Source organism: Acinonyx jubatus, chromosome A1 (assembly GCF_027475565.1).
Source record: "Acinonyx jubatus isolate Ajub_Pintada_27869175 chromosome A1, VMU_Ajub_asm_v1.0, whole genome shotgun sequence".
NCBI lineage: Eukaryota > Metazoa > Chordata > Mammalia > Carnivora > Felidae > Acinonyx > Acinonyx jubatus.
In genome coordinates this window covers 104,134,832-104,150,820 of record NC_069380.1, presented here as the reverse complement: position 1 = coordinate 104,150,820, position 15,989 = coordinate 104,134,832, and the positions used below count along the sequence as shown (strand labels likewise).

At 37.3% G+C, this 15,989-nt stretch overlaps 1 protein-coding gene across 1 annotated transcript in view; it reads right to left on the bottom strand.

Moving 5' to 3' along the window:
* The window catches only part of CCDC192 (coiled-coil domain containing 192), a 209,152-nt gene that overhangs the window by 93,364 nt on the left and 99,799 nt on the right, over positions 1-15,989 (bottom strand). The gene's annotated exons all lie outside the window — the stretch shown is intronic.

Genomic DNA, 15,989 nt, shown 5'->3' with positions numbered 1-15,989 from the left:
GTGAGGATCTACAGGATTAAAGTCTGTTGCCCACTCCTAGGAGCAGTTAGTTTGCAAATGTGTACCATTCACTACATTTTGAAATTTCAGTTGCCAGTGTTTAAATACTGGAATGTATTATAGAAAACTATAGATGCACACACTGATTTTCTTGGAAACAGGACATGCTACATCATTTTGGAAATCCAGAGCAAAAGGAAAATTCTTATTCAAACGAATAAGAACATACTCTTATTCAAAAATTATTACGAAATTCATGACCGGGACAGAGTGTGAAAGCAGGTGTGGGCCCTTCTAAGAGCAGGCCTGAGGTGACCGCACAGGTTGCATGCCCTGGAAGCTGGCATCAGTTGAGAATTCAGAGGAGCCCACAACAGGTGCACACTCCTCAGGCAGCAACCAGGAAGAGCCAAGGGGTGGCTGCCCCTTTAAAATGGAGCCTGCCCTCTCCCAGCCACCACAGCCTCCTTCAGCCTCTTCATCCTATCCATTGAGGCCATGTGTTAGTTAACGTTTGTCATTGCCCTTGCCCGATTGAATTTTTAACCATGACTTCACTGAGCTCATTTGTACAACCGGCCTAGGCACTGTAGAAATAATGAGTTTGCATCCTCTGGTCCAAAGGTTAAAACTGCCCACACACAGTCATGCTTACTGATCACCCAGTGGGGGCAGTGACCCACTACAAGGCTTGTATTGCTAATTGAGAATGGGAGTCACCCACATACAGGTTGGACAACTCTTTTTGTTGTCAGACAGTGCAGTCGAGGGAGGAGGGTGAGAATACACCTTAAGAAGGAGCTCAGCATGACCCACAGTGGCCTCCCACCTCCATGACCTCAACATGCCTTTCTCCCTCTAGGAGAATCACAGGGGGGAACAATGTAAGACTAGAAGATGGGTGAAGCCCCTTTCACTCTCAGATTTGCAAAAATCTCTCATTTTATGAAGACCCTCAAGATTGTTCTGAAAAGAGAAAAAAAGGAAAAAAGAAAAAAAAAAGCCAAGCACAAATACTTGATTTAAACATTACCCTTTTGGGATCAATAGCCATGCAAAGTGTTGAATACTAGTCATTCCCATTGACCCCATCTGATGTACTTCGATGAATCTTTCTCCTTCTGAAAAGAAGAAATCATGCTCTTTGGGAACTTGGAGGATAGATGTAAGGCTTAGCTCTTCCCAAATGGTAATATATACCAAAATGATGTGATTGGATCTCTTGAGCCTCAAAATTCACCCCAAGCTTGAAGTTTGTTATGGATCCCACTATAGCTGCTGTTCTGCACTCTAAAACTCACGTGGCTGCTAAATACACACAAAAACTGAAGGAATATCTTTCTATCAGCAGTTCGTTTTTCCCTTTGTTTGACCTCGATATGATTCCTGGCACCACAGAGTATTTCATTTTTCTGGACCGTTTCCAGGCCAGGCCTTGTTTCTATACAAAACCTGAAAAGGTTCAGTGGTCAGAGTTCTGGTTGACTCATTCTGCCAGATTTCTCCCACTTGGTCAACATTCTTTCTTTCCTGGCAGTAGCTTTTGCCTGCACTTTTGCACTCATGTAACTTAAGCATTTGCATGGTAAATATTTGCTAAGTACTTTATATGTGAGTAAATAAAAACAAATAGGTTTATCCTTCAAGTGACCAAAATGATGAAACATATTGGTGTTTAATGTGTTTAATAATTCTCTTTTGTTACTCTTGCTCTTAGGCCAAGATCATTATGAATGCTCTTTACGTTAAGTCACTATAGGTTCTTTTAGGAAATATTTGAAGAAAAGCATTAATTTCCTAGAGCTTTGTTGCTCCAGAAATGTGTGACAATTGAATAAAAACTTATTTTCAACCCGTCTCCGTTTTTGCATTTGTCTTTATTCAGTACTACTGTAATATACACAGCTAGGCATGTAAATTCCAAGTATTCCTACATGCATAGTTTAATTTTGTTCATTTGTTTGGAAGGTCTCTAGGAACAGAGACCATGAACATACTTTTTTCTTGTGGCTTTCTGTCCACTATACCCATGCAACTGCAAGGCTCTCTGTGTCCTGTGGTGACTTAATAAATATTAGGGATGAATAAAACAATTTGATGACTGCAGTACTTAAAGCCAATCAACCTCAAATTTTCTGCCTCTTCCTCGTCCCCCTTTTCTCTCTTCAAACCTCAACTTCTTACACAGTTATTTGAGAGATTCAAGTTTTAGGACCCTATGTAATATTGCTTTCTAAAACAATGGCTCTATTTTCTACTGGTGGCTTTCACACCTACTTAAGCAACAGTAAGGCACCTGGCTTCCAGTCTTCATGACTAGGGCCACTCTCCCCTAGTATTCAGCTACCTGCACCCTTTTCTCCATGTCAGTGTACTTGCCATCCTCAGACCTCTCAAACTAAAATCTCTGCCTTCCCTCTCAGGGTCTGTCTTGGCTATCTTAAGTGAGTCTGCCATAATGGCTTACCTTTGTTAAGCATTTATTAAGTGTCATTGACCTTTTTAAAGAACTTTATGTAGATGGTATTCAATCCTAACAAAGGTATAGGGAGTAGGTACAAATACTACTTTCATCGGTGCTCTGACACATTTGTTTCACACTCTTTTCTTTTCTTTCTTTCTTTTTTTTTAGAGAGAGAGAGAGCGCACAAGTGGAGGAGAGGGGCAGAGGGAGGGAGAGACAGACAGACAGCCAGGCAGGCTGTCCACACCCAGCCTGACATGGGGCTTGATTCCACAACCCTGGGATCATGACCTGAGCTGAAATCAAGAGTCAGATGCTCGCCCAACTATTTGAAATTTCCTAAATAGGAGTATGGCTTAAAAATGGAGTATTGGCAGCATTTTAAAACCTAATATTGGCACATAAAATGGTGGTGTATGTGTCTCAGAATCCATGGAATCTTAAATTTGATGAAATATAGTATCCTCATTCAATTGACAAGGAAACACAAATTCAGGGAAGTTAATCTAAGGTAATGAAGCTGTAGGGTGTTACTGCAGAGCCCAATCTCTTGACCACTTCTCTGTAATTAGGGCAATGATCCTTTGTTTTTTGTTTTTTGTTTTTTTCTTTTCTCTCTAATTTCCTTTTCATAATCAGATTCAAATGTATAATGTTATAAACCAGTGATTATTTTCATTTTGTGATTTAAAAGTGAGCATACATTCATTGTAAACATTTAAAAAGCAGAAATTTAAGGAAGAACTACAAATCGCCTTGAATCCTACTAAGATAGTGCTATTGCCAACTCTGGTGTATATCTCTCTGGCTTTTTTTTTTTATATATATAGCATTGGTAACATACCAGCGATGCAATTTTGTGTCCCTCTCTTTTCATTTAGCATTATATGGTGAGCATTACATGGTGAGCATGTTATTACATGTCCAATGAGCACATGACTTTGGCCATCTATCTTACTATTGTACGGTTGTACTATAATTGAACACTTATATTGTTGCCAAGTTGCACTGTAATACATGTGGTGGGCAGCCTTATTATTGCCCTAGGGTTTCAAGAACTGTTGACACTTCCTGTTAAGTTATCATGTTATCCTTAGCTTATCAGTAGAATTAAGGAAGGATATCTGCCTTCTATACAGAAGAAGAGACGGGAGCCTGAAGTATCTGAAAACACCAGAGCTCAGTGGAAAACATTTCCCTAAAGAGAACACCGCTGGCTTCTTGTAGAGCTACTACTTGGCATTGTTTGGCCTCTTTGGGAGGGGACTTCATCAGTACTAGAAAATGCCCAGGTGGTCAGTGTGTTTGAGGTTGAGTTACCATAGCAAAAGGGTCTTTGCTCTATCCAAGTTCTGGTCGTATCCCTGAGGTGGAGGCTACAAATGACACTGCTTTTACAGCGTTGGGTTCTAGAAACTAGATATGGGAACTAGTGACTAGGAAGTCTGCTGTAAATATTTTTAGGGTTCTTCATTTTCTTAGCCTCATTTCCTTTTTCCCTCTTCTCAGTACTGACAAGAGAGAAGGAAAATCAGCAATAAATCATCATAGCCAAGCTTGGTCTTGAGAAAGGTCATAGTGAAATGAACAAAGAGAGGTGTTAAAAGGCCCATGGGAGGACTGAGCCTTCCTGACAGCACATCCACTAATCCCCAGAAAGACATTTTGTACATAGTCCCACCTTCAGAAAATAACCACTTCAATTGTGGCTTTTATTTCCTGGGTACATTCACGTTTACTCCCGTGATTACAGTGTATCTTGAAAATTAATGTCTCTTGAAGACTTCGGTATTTTCTCAGTATCCCTAATTGAAAGTCTTCAGTAACAACTTTTATTTTTCAACTGAATGATCTGTACGCAGTTAACTAGCCCTAAATTCCTCTAAATGAAAGGAAAGCACTGCATTATTTCTAACTATTCTCTTCTCGTCAACATTTGTTACATGTCACCTCTGTGTGTGACCCTGTGCTAGGTGGCCTATGGACTAACAAGTACAGATACTTCTTCCCCAGAGGCTGTCAAGTGAGGCGAAGTTTGAGAGTGTGTTAGGTATCAGAGAGATGAACCAGAAGAGTGAATGGAGTTGCTTACCTAAGTCGGGGTGACAGTCAGATAACATGAATTTGTGTACGAAATGCTTTCTAGAGTTCACATTTCAGAAGCCTCAGTAGGGATTCTGGCCTAATTCTTCTTCTTCAGTATCAAATAATGAATTTGTTTTGCGACGTGGATGCCATTTTCCAAGGTGACTCTTAAACACAAACAAAAGTGTAATCCCTATGCGCAAGGTATTTACATTCTAATAAGGGGAGAAAGATTTGTTCAGAAGCACCATAATCCAAGGTGTTATCTGAATTTTCTCTTTAATATTTTAATTTAAGTAAGTGTACCACCTATTTGGAAATCCCTCTGAATTTCCTGTGGAATGATTTGGGGGTGTATGTATACACAATAGGGATCATAGGACCAAATAAAAAGAAGTAAGGTTTTGTGTGCATGTATGATTTTTTTTATTTGTTTGTTTTATTATGTCTGTTAGCTTAAAGAGGATTTAAAGGCATGATCACTATTTATAATCTCTCCTTTCAAGTTGCAGATGCTTATTGAGAGAAAATGGAGAGAGAAAATGTTTTGGAACTATGTAGTTTTAAATTTTTTATAGCAAGTTCACCAGTAATTTAAAATCTGCTTCTCTCTGCTTTGTGAAAGAAAATTGTACTTGGGCTCCTTTAGGCTACTGGGATGCCTAGCAACACATTTACCTGCATTTTATTATTATGCAATCACATTTTCTTCACTCATTAGATGATGATGTTTTTATGGGTTCAAGACACTCACAGCTGTTGTACTTGCACTGGAGACTCAAGCAATTAGCTGCTGACCCTCAGGGTTGGGATTGTTTGACTCTACCCAGGAGAGGGAGTTGTTTGCACAAAACAGTCGATCCCTTGAAAAAATTCTTGTGCGAATGATTTTGTATTGTTTTTCAGTTTGAAATCCTTGCCTGCAAAGATGCTGTGGTTACAAAAGGGAACATGTTTGTATGGTTTATAAAGTTTGAGCAGTGTAATAGTTCGCTGACATTAAAGTTTCATTTTTTTGTTACGGCGATTTCCATTTCTTGGTTTCTAATTAATTTTCTCTTAATTTTGACTGCATATTAAAATACGTGTAAGTTTTTTGGTTTGTGACAGAAGAGACACTTTCTATCTAAAAAAAATGTTTATTTGTTTTGAGAGAGAGAAAGAGAGAAAGCACTTGTGCATGAGCAGGGGAGGGCAGAGAGTGAGAGAGACAGAGAGAGAGAGAGAGAGAGACAGAGAGAGAGAGAGAGAGGATCCCAAGCAGGTTCTGTGCGAACAGTGAAGAGCCCACATGGGGCTCAATCTCACAAACTGTGAGATCATGACCTGAGCAGAAATCAAGAGCTAGATGCTTAACCGATTGAGCCACAGAAGATGCTTTCAAGGTCTCTATCTTGGTTGGAAATTAAGAAATTTTCTGACAAAGAATTCAATTTGTTTTTACACAGTTTTATTCTAACACTATTATATAGCTAAGTATAGTGATTTGATCTTACATGGCTAAAATATCAGCTTTTTAAAACAGGTTTATTAATTTTAGGAGTACAAACAATAGATCATCTGCAAAAAAACGTACTGGTTTTAAGCACCAGAACTCTCTGAAGGCCCGTAGATAGAGAGCTTTGCTTTGGTGGAGAAAAAAAATAAAAATGCTCTTCTGCCTCAGCAATCATTCAAGCAATATGAAGCAATTGCTCTATGTAGATAAGGAATAGTAAAATGTGGGAGCAGAGTACAAAGAAGATAATATCCCTGCCCTCCAACAGCTTGCTATTCTGTATTTATAATGTAGTATAAACAGAGACCTGAAGAAATAAATCAAAGAATCTCAAATCATTATGTATTTATTGAACACCTAATGTGCATAATATTGGATTCTAGGACAGTGAATTAGAAGCTTAAATCATTTTGAAAGGGATGACCACTTTAACAAAATACAATTTTAATGAAATAATCCAAATAATAAAAGTACTAGAGTACAGGGATAAATTGGGTGCTATGGGAGAATTAATTAGCTGAATCATCTACTACCAATTTATCAGTGAAAGAGAACAAGGCAGGAATGTGCAACGAGAAAGAAGGGGCAGATGAGAATGTTGACACTTGAATTTTGCTCCAAGCCATATTTTCTCACTAAGAAGCACAGGGGGTGGGGGTGGAGAAGGAACAACCGAAGAATAAGATTATCTCTTAAGAAAAGGGCAAAGCTTACAGAGAAAGACAGGTACCATATGTTTTCACTCTTATGTGGATCCTGAGAAACTTAACAGAAGCCCATGGGGGAGGGGAAGAAAAAAAAAGGTTAGAGAGGGAGGGAGCCAAACTGTCAGAGACTCTTAAAAACTGAGAACAAACTGAGGGTAGATGGGGTGTGGGAGGGAGGGGAGGGTGGGTGATGGGTATTGAAGAGGACACCTGTTGGGATGAGCACTGGGTGCTGTATGGAAACCAATTTGACAATAAATTTCATTTTAAAAAAATAAATAAAATAAAAAGAAAAGGGCAAGCCTTTTAATGAAGCCATAATTAAATTTTTCCCTCAAATTCTGTCTGCCTGCAGAATAACCCCTTTCTTTGTCTGATTGAGAATCATCGCTTGAAAAGGGTAGCTATTTGGCCTCCATTTCAGCAGTCAGATGGTTCAAGCCCTAAGAAGGCCCACAGTGGCTTGGGGTTTGGACAGAACATGCTGGCACATTTGAGATAACACATGTGGTCTCCAAGATAATTCAAAGATGCCTAGACTCTGAAGAACCCTGGCTTGGCTTGGAACCCCAGCCTTGGCCTGGCTTGGCTCTGGTGTTCAGCTAGATAGGAACAAGACATAAATATGTAGCTTGGTTTTTTGTGATTTGGTTCAGAGGCAATATAAATTACCATCAAGATGGATGTATCATTTATGAATATTACCAACAAGTTTGAAATCTACCTTGTTCCAACCCCCTAGTTATATGTTCCAAATTCCTGTTTTCCCCAGATGCAACTACTACTTGGAATATCTTAGTGATTCTTTCAGATTAAAATTTTTTTATTGTGTTATTTTATTCTTTTACATGTACTTTTACTGTAAGCATTTTTATGCCACTGTTTTATGTGGTTTTTAAAATTCCACATTAATGCTGTGATACTATCTGTAAAAGCATATGTATAGCTCTATCTTTGTGAATCTCCTATATCTTCGGTGATTTTCCTGGTGCAAGAGATTCTTTAAGAAATATATCCGGAGGGGGCACCTGGGTGGCTCAGTCGGTTAAGCCTCCGAGTTCGGCTCAGGTCATGATCTGATGGTTTGTGAGTTTGAGCCCCACATTCGACTCTGTGCTGACAGCTGGGAGCCTGGAGCCTGCTTCAGATTCTGTGTTTCCTTCTCTCTCTGCCCCTCCCCAACTTGTGCCCTGTCTCTATCAAAAATAAATAAAAATTTAAAAATTAAAAAAAAAAATGAAATATACCCGGAGGAGCCACTTGGGTGGCTCAGTTACGCATCTGACTCTTGATACCTATTCAGGTCACGATCTTACAGTCAGGCATGAGATAGAGCCCCCATAGGGCTCTGCACTAGGCATGGAGTCTGCTTGGGATTCTCTCTCTGCCCTCTTCTCACTCTCCCTCTCTGCCCCTCCCCACCTCAAAATAAATAAATAAACTTTTTTTTTTTTAAAGAAATATACCCGGAAGTGTAATGGGAGGGATTTGGACATAGGCATTTTCATCTGTGTTAGGTATTGCCTGATGCTTCTAGCATGAATACACCAATGTAAACTCTTGCCAGCATTTTGTGAGATGTTGGGTTTGTCACAACCTCTCCAATATCTGATGCTTTTTCTATTTTATCCAATCACATGAGTATGAAATTGTATCTTATTGTATTAATTTTTATTTTCCTAATTACTAGTGAGATTAAAGATATTTTCATGTATTTATTGGCCATTCAGTTTTACTTGTAATTTTTTTCATACCTTTGCTGATTTTGTTGTCTTTTTCTTGAAGAAAAAACTGACATGTAGGAGTTCACATTTTTTTCTATTTTTTATTTGATTCCTTCTCTTTACTGGAATTTACAATTTTATTCTTTACCTAGCATTTTAATATTAAAAGTTAACTGATATTATTTTTATTTTTTAAGAAATAAAGAGTTAAAGTTATGATTTTCCTTCTAAATATCACTTTAAGTTATATTCATGGGTTGTTAAGTATACTATTCTTACATTAATAATTTTCTAAGTGTTTTGTGTCTTCTGTGATTTATTTTAATCTCCTATGTTGATGAGGAGGGAGTGTGTGATGTCAATGTGCATGTGTGTGTATGGTTAGTTTTCAAATGTGTTTTTAACTTTTTTTATTAATATATTTGAATTTAATTCCATTTCAGTGAGATCATAGCCTACCTGACAACTGAATCATTGGAACATTAGCCACCTTTTCAAAATGTTTTGTGCATGTTTGAAATAATATACTTTTGCTAATTTATAGATGCAGAGCTCTACATATTAGAAAAAGTGTGTTGGGGCGTCTGGGTGGCTCAGTTGGTTAAGCATCCGACTTCGGCTCAGGTCATGATCTCGTGGTTGGTGGGTTTAAGCCCATCAGGCTCTATGCTGACAGCTCAGAGCCTGGAGCCTGCTTTAGATTCTGTGTCTCCCTCTCCCTCTACCCATCCCCTGCTTGGGCTCTGTCTTTCTCTGTCTCTCGAAAATAAAAATAAACATTAAAAAAGAAAAAGAAAAAGTGTGTCAGTCATATTTTTGAAATGTTTTGTACTCTTTCTAACATTTTTTTCTGATTTACCCATTGTTTCTGAAAGAAGTGTATTGAAATACCCAGCTGTAATAGTGAATTTATCTCTTTTTCTTTGTAATTCTATCAGTATACACATTCATATTCTCTCTCTCTCTCTCTCTCTCTCTCTCTCTCTCTCTCTCTCTCGGTCACAGTGAAAGACTGTTCGTGTTCATTGGGTGTTAAGATCTTCTTGGAAGATGGTTTATCATTATGCACTGTCTTTTTCTTTCAGTATCAAAACTTTCTGCCTTAAGTTCCATTTTGTTTCTTCTCATTATTACTATTATCCAGTTACGGTTTGTGGTTTTATTTTTGCCTAGTATTTCTTTATATATTTCTTTATATTTACTTATTCAATGCTATTTTGCTTTAAGTGTGTATCAGGTGAGCTGTACAGAGCTGGGTTTTATATTTTTTAATCCAGTCTGTTCATCTCTGACATTTCATACTGACGTTAATATGTTTGCCATTTACTGCGATTTATATTTGGACTTGTTTCTCTCATCTTATTTGATATTTTCTACTACTTTATCTTTGCTTCTCTTTTTTCCTGTTGTCATTTCAGGCCTTATGCTGGATTGGTTGAGTTTATTTATCTTTTTTCTCCCTCTTTTTTTTCCTCTCAGAATTCTCTCATGAGATTCTCTCTCATCTCTCACTTTTTTTTGTCTTATTACTAGTTCAGCAGTTTCTCTATTTTCCTTTTAACTCTTATTTTTTAAAACACATTTACCTAAGCTAACAAAGTCTATTGCTTTCTTTATGTCACATTCCAAATGTTATGAGCACATTAGTATTCTCGAACCCAAATCTCACCCCAGCGCCTACAACCTTTCGTGTTCAGATTGTATAAAATGATAGTACATCTTGGTTCACTACGTCCCCAACTTTTTATTTTGACCGATGTCAAACCTGCAGAAAAGTTCAAAGAAAAGTACCATAACCACCATATACTCTTCACGTAGATTCAGAAGTTAGCATTTTGCCACCTAGACTTTCTCTCTCAAGTATGTTGCTCACATCATGGAATACTCCTCACACAAACTTCAGCAAGCATCTCCTCAGAAAACAACCTTCTTCTGTATGATCACAAAGCTGCCCTCACATCCAGGAAATTTATAGCGCTGTAGGAATATCATCCACTATCCAGTCCATATTTTAATTTCTCCCCTGGCTCTGGAAGTAGCCATTATAACATTTTCTTTTCTAAACCCAGCATCATTTCAAGGATCATACCCTGGATTTTCTTGTCATATTTCCTTGTTTTTAATGTTGATTTATTTTGAGAGAGAGCACTTGTGAGCATGTGGGAGGGGCAGCAAGAGAGGGAGAGAGAAAGAGGGAGGGAGGGAGGGAGAGAGAGAGAGAGAGAGAGAGAGAGAGAGAGAGAGAGAATCCCAAGCAGGCTCCATGCCATCAGTGCAGAGCACGATGCGGGGCTTGATCTCAACAACCATAAGATCATGACCTGAGCCAAAATCAGGTGTCTGATGCTTAACCAACTGAGCCACCCAGGTGCCCTGTCATATTTCTTTAGTTTGCTTTAATCTGGAGCAGTCCCTGTTTTATTTTCTTTCATAATCTTGACATTTTTCAAGAATTTGAGATAATTGGCTTGTATAATGTCAGACAGTCAGGACTCATTTATTTTTCCTCATGATTAGATTAAGCATTTTGGACCAGAAGACTATATACATAAAGTTTTGTATTTTCTATCAGGAGGCACATAATAACATATAGTCCAATTACTCATATTGCTAGGCTGGATCATGTACTTGGCCAAAGTGGTGTTTTCCAGATATAGCATTATTGTAAATGTCTTTTTTCCCCATTTGAAATAAGTAAGTCATCTGTAAGAGCTCCTATCCTTTTATTTATTTTTTTTTATTGCAGAAAACTGTGTGGAAGAAAAGTATGTATTTTATTAGTATGTTGCCTAGTGGTTTCACAAACTGAGTGCAACTGTGCAACTCATTGGACTCCACCCTGAGTTGTAGAATATCTCCATTATTCTAGAAGCCCCCCTCATACCCTCTTTCAGATATTTCTTCCTTCAAGTAGAACTACTGTCTGAACTAATATCAGAAGTTGATTTTGCCTGATTTTACATTTGACCAAATGTAATCACACAGGATGTATGTTTTTGTGTCTGACTTCTTTTGCTCAGCATTATATTTGTGAGGCTCTTGGGTATTGTTGCATGCTGGCTATATTTTTGTTCATTCTTACTACTGTTTAATATTCCATCATATGGATATAGCAATTATTTATCCATTATCCTGTTATATGTTTTTGTGAAGTTCCAGTAGGGATATTATAAATAGAGCGTCTGTGAACATTCTAGGACATTCCTTCTGGTTAAAACTCCTTCTCTTGATATATTCTAGCACAATGGATTTGCTGGGTCACAAGGAATGCTTAAGTTCAGTTTTCAAAGTGATGGTTTTAATTTACTTGCCTACAGGAGTGTTTAAGAGTCTTAGTTACTTTTTATTTTTGGTCAATACTTGATGTTGATCTCTTTAATTTTAGCCATTCTGGGGGGGGTGGTATAAAAAGGAGTAGTAGCTCGCTGTTAAAGCTCTCTAAATTAGTCTATTGAAAAACATTTTTAGAGGTGTCTGGGTGGCTCAGTTGGTTAAGCATCTGACTCTTGATTTCAGCTCAGGTCATGATCTCAGGATCATGAGATCAAGCTCCATGTTAGGATCTGCACTAAGTTTGGAGCCTACTTGGAATTCTCTCTCTTCCTTTCTCTCTGCCCCTTCCCCACTCCCTCTCTCTGGAAATAAATAAAAAAGCATTAAAAAAAACATTTTTCAACAGTCAGTACTAAATTGTATATGCCAAAATCATGTTTGATTTAGTTTCCTTCTTGATGTGGAACTTGAGAAGTTCTTTCCATGGGAAAATTACATAATCTTTCTGATTCCATTTATCTTGTTTATTTCACTTTCACTTGAGTGATAATTTAGTTGTGTCTGGAATTTGGAGATGACAATTATTTTCTCTTGGCCCTTTAAGGATTTTTTCCCATTGTTTTCTTACAATAGTCATTGATGAATAGTCTGCTATCAGTTTGTTTCTTTGCAGGCAATATATCTTTTCTTTCTGGTGGCTTTTGAGATTTTCTCTTTTTGACATTGATATGTTAAAAGATCACCTTATTATCTTTTGCCATGCCACTACAAGGGGGACTTTCATTTTTTCTGGCCAAAAACTTGACGAAATCTTTTAATTTGGAGATGTACACATTTCTTATATGCTAAGATATTCCCATGCATTATTACTTTGAATATTGCTTCTCTACTCTCTTTAAATGCTGTGAGCTCTTTCATTCTTTTTGCCTTATATCTTAAATTCTCTTTTATATTTTTTCATTTACTTATTCCTCTGTGAAGGATTTTGCATGATTCTCCTGGATTTCTTTCTAATTCACTTAATCTAATTACATTACATTACTCTACTATTAAATTTGCCCTTTCGAACTTTAGAAATTATAATAACTGTTTTTATTTCTAGATTTTCTGTTATGTTTCAAGTCTTCCTCTTCTTTTTTATACCACCCTGTTTTTGTCGTACAGCTTTCTTTCTTTCTGAACATTGTAAATACTTGGAAGTCCCTTTAAAATTGTTTCATTTTCTCCATTACCAATGTATTATATAAATCTTTCATTTGTTTGTCAACTCATTCTTATATGGTTAATTTATTCAGAGAGGTGGTCATTTTTTTTCAATTATAAACTCTTCTTCCATGGGGTTCAGCCCAGGGCAGTCCTATTTGCACTGATCTCTGGTAAATTTTTTATGTTAATTTCTCAGTTTGAAGATTTAGTACCTTCTGTATCACATAAATTCAGACCTCTATCCTTGAACTCTGTTAGGCTTAGGTTTTCAATTTCTTGTGGTTGGTTATATTTCAACACACAGCAGTGGGTAAATAGCAAACTTCCTTCTAGTTATTCCAGGAATTCCTTGTTTCCATTTCATTTATGAAACAGTATTACTTGACTTCTAGCTTTATGCAGGAAGCTTAGTTACAGGTCCCTGCTCCCAGGATTCCGCGGTCTAGTGTCCCTTCCCCATGTAATCCAAGTCCTTAGCCATTAATCGATAACTTATTCCTCATTTCCCTTAAGCCTCTTGGCATTGACTCCAACTTAGCATTCTTATTTTGAGGCACTCAGCATGTCTGGTATCTGAGAATTTCCCTCTTTTGGTTTCAATCTAGACTATGTATTTAAACCCTTTTGCGGGGGTGGGGAGATTGTTAAATATTACCCAACATTTCAACTTCTGTACAGCAGCTTGGGAGATTTCCTTATCCAGTATGTCATCTACAAATGCTGAAAGCCCTGGGTCATTGTGGTTGACAGACTACGTCTTTGTCTTAGAATCTGCTAGGAGAGTTACTACTAAGATAGGTGGACTAAGTATCTACTTATTTGATAATGCCCATCTTTACTAATTCAATATCCTTTTGTAATGAAGGGAAATCTTTGGAGCACTAGGAAACTTGAAGCTTTGACAGGTGTCACTGACAGAGGGAGGACACCAAAGATAGAATTTCCTCCAGTATGCCATAATATTTGAAATTCTACCACTAGGAAGTACTTTTACGTAGTTATTTTTTTATTTCCAAGATTCTTAAAAATCATCATGTCATAATCAGTGATTAATACTCACTAAATATTTTCCTTGTTGGCATTATCTGATTATTTTCTAGTAACTGTCCAAAAACCATGCACATGCACACAATATAGGAGTGTTGATTTTGATGAGAAGAAAGGTATGTGAGAAAGCTCTTACTGTAAAAATGCCTCACATGCAACATTATTTGCTCATTCCATGATTGAAGACATACACACACACACACACACACACACACACACACACACACACACAAATGCATGCACAATATTTTTTAATTTGAAAGCATGATTTCTTATGTAATTACAGATTTTATTTTAAACTTATTTCATATTTAACTGTAGTGCTAAATACTTGTGAACTTGAAAAAAATAGCTTTTCTTAGTATTTGACAGGACAAGAAATCCAAAAACTTTGGGACATAAGAAATAATAGAAGTTTTAGGTGAAAAATATTTATTTTGCTGTTAGGACTTACCTTCCAAACTGTCAATGAGATTTAGAAAGTTTTTAGTGCTTTTACAAAAAACATGAGGTACAGTTTGTACAATTTTAGAAGTGACATCCCTCATTACTAAATGTAAACAACTCACCAGCCCTGGAGGTTTTGCCTCTTTGCCAAGTTTGCTTGGTGAGTTTGCTGAAAACCGTACATTAACAGATACTCTATTATGATTTCCATAGGTTGCCAAACAATGTCCTTAAGCTGTCATTTAGCATTCTGTATTTAGATAAATTTAAAGTTTTACTTTTCCATAAAGACGAATGTTTTTATAGGAGACTGAGTGGCTTAGTTGGTTAAGTGTCTGACTTTGGCTTAGGTCTTGATCTCATGGTACATGCGTTGGAGTCCTACACTGGGCTCCGTGCTGACAGCTCAGAGCCTGGAACCTGCTCTGAATTCTGTGTCTCCCTCTCTCTCTGCCCCTCCCTCACTTTCTCTCTCCCTCTCTGTCTCTCTCTCTCTCAAAAATAAATAATAAATATTAACAAAAATTTTAAAAAGAATCTTTTTGGTTAATTTTTGGATTGTAAAGTTACAGGCATAGGAGGAAACAGTGTTCATTTCTTCTTGCCTGTTGGTGTTCTTACTCCTCTGCCTGAGAATTGGAGGCAAACAAGGTATTATGGGCTCAAATGTATCTTCCCAAAATTCTTATGTTGAAGTTCTAATCTTCTCAGTATCTCAGAATGTAACTGGATTGAAGCTTAAAATGAGATCTTCAAAGAGGTAATTGAGCTAAATGAGACCATTAGGGTAGACCCCAACCCAGTCTGCCTGGTGTTCTTATAAGAACATGCATTTGTGAAAAAGAAAGACAATGTGAGGACACAGTGAGAAGGTGACCAATGCAAGACAAAGAGAGAGACCTCAGGAGAAACCAACTGTATGCCACCTTGATCTTGGACTTTTAACGTCCAGAACCATGGGAAAATAAACTTCTGTTGTCTAAGCCACCCAGTCTGTGGCATCTTTTTTTAAATGGGAGCCTTAGCAAAGTATTACTCAAACTAGTCACCCCTTTTGTTCAGTCTCTGTAGTAATAAATGAAAACCCTTGCCAGATGTCACTTTCTTTAGCGGCATTAGCGGCCTGGTCAAGACAAGAATGTATCTACCAAAGTCTTGGGGGAAAAAAAAAATTCAAGACTAAACACACAAGCGCACTAAAAGAATCCTTTATTTTCTTGAGAATGCAGAAGGCACCCGTGTATCTTTTGCATATGAGTAGTTTTTTGGTTTTTGTTTCTTTGCTATATAGAATATATTACTGATCTGACATTGTAAACTGCTTTAAAAACCGTTTGAGTCTCAGAAATAAATTTGAAGTGAATCAAAGGTAGATGAGAGATACAAATTCATAGTTTATTTTTCATTCTACTTCACAATGCAAATTTAAAATTTTTCAAGGAAATGAGCAATGTCCTGAGAAGAAAGTCCATTTTTTCATGATTCTAGTCAAGCCACCAATATGTTATTCTCCGTTGCCAAAGATCCCCATTTGTGTC